Here is a 1,601-nt window from a genome sequence, read left to right as displayed (position 1 = left end):
AAGGCAATACAGGAATGGAGGCAAGTTAGCACTGGTCGATATAGAAATGTGGATAAGTTAAGAAGGTGATCCTGACCACATAGGAATGTCGACGAAATAAGACAGTGGATCATATGGCAAAGAGAACAACTTAAGGTGACGAAATAAAATTGTGGACAAAGTCGCCGAGTAAGTAATATAAAATTGGTAAAGTAAATAAGTAAAAAAAAGTCAATACGGATAAGTGTGGGTGCGGGATAAGTACATCTAAATAAATAATGTTTACGTACTCGGTACTTACGTCATCCTGGCAAACGTATGTTAGTAGACCACTGATCTTTTCGCTAAAAATAGAAGTAAATAAAAAACACATATTTTCGAACTTCATTTATTTAAAAATGCTACAAAGCGAATTTGTAACCAAGCTACGGTAAATTGAGATCTATGGATACGTTTAATTGAGATCTATGGATAAAAAAGCTCACATTAATAAACTCTTTACGTTTAATTTTTAGTCTATGATAATCACTTAATCCAAAAAAAGTTTTTCCATTTCCATATGGGTACCTTTGATTTAACGCTTCTCTTCTCTTCTTGGTACTTTCGGTGATTCTTTCTTCACTAATTTCGTCTCTTTTAATATCTTCTTTGCTGGACGAGAATTAGTATAATAAATCTCTTTTATATCCAAGCCTTCTAATTTCTTGTAATCCGTAGACTTGGCAAAGATCCGATCACTTCTGTTTATCTTCATTTCCTTTAGTATTTTCTCTATGGGCCACAGGATGTCGGTATAGTTTACTTTCTTCCTGTATGGATTCGGGTTTTCCTTTGCAGTTGTAGTCATCCATTTAGCAATATTCATACAGTAGGCTACGTTGTTATTGAGAGTGTGTTCTGCCAAGTGATGGAAAGTTGATGTAGAGGAAGTACTGGTAAGGTTATTCCGTTTTAGAGAGGTGTTCCAAGGGATGAGCGAAGGCTTCAAAGGAAGGTGAGCAGGTGAAGCTTGATTGGTCAGAAAGCGATGCACTAGAGCATATTTGAAAGTCTGTCTTACAGTGCGAAGGTTCCTGTACAAAGCCATCGTTCATGATATCGATCTTATGAAATTATGCCATAATAAAATTTTAAGCTAACAGTTTTATACAGACAATAAATAGCTAATTTAGTTTCATGAAATTACGGAAGGTGGAGGTACATGAAATGTAAAACACGATATACAATTTTCAATGTCGCGATATGTCAAAATTTTTAGAATAGCATAGACAGAAAAATGAGTTCTAGAGGTGGTAACTATTTGCTATGACTTTGGTAAAAACTAGATGGATAAGATTAGATTACTTTTTCCGTATAATACTTAGGTATATTAATTTACTTGCTGGGCTGCGAAAGGCGTGAATGGATTAGGGAAATATTCCTTGATGTAAGTTTTTTAGTTGGGCTGTTCAGTAGCAAAATTTGAATCCAACAGTGAGTTTATTAAAAGATGTTATCCTTTTTCATTTAAACCGTCTAATTGACTGTCATTCTGTCATTCAGAAATTATTTACAAAATTTAATTTAGGTATTTCAGTCGACAAATTTCTGTAAAATTAAAACAGAAAGCTTGAACAATTATC

General features: G+C 33.9%; 1 long non-coding RNA gene across 1 annotated transcript; it reads right to left on the bottom strand.

Annotated features, from left to right (window-relative positions):
* Positions 1-353: 353 nt before the first annotated feature.
* On the bottom strand, positions 354-1,601 carry LOC133525090 (uncharacterized). The gene is made up of 2 exons (XR_009800515.1): positions 1,358-1,601; positions 354-1,052 (listed from the first exon to the last, which is right to left on the bottom strand). It is a non-coding gene; the product is annotated as an uncharacterized LOC133525090 (long non-coding RNA).

The sequence above is a fragment of the Cydia pomonella genome, chromosome 14, assembly GCF_033807575.1.
Source record: "Cydia pomonella isolate Wapato2018A chromosome 14, ilCydPomo1, whole genome shotgun sequence".
NCBI classification, from domain to species: Eukaryota; Metazoa; Arthropoda; class Insecta; order Lepidoptera; family Tortricidae; genus Cydia; species Cydia pomonella.
The sequence above is the reverse complement of the archived record's forward strand: the minus strand, read 5'-3'. Positions and strand labels throughout refer to the sequence as shown.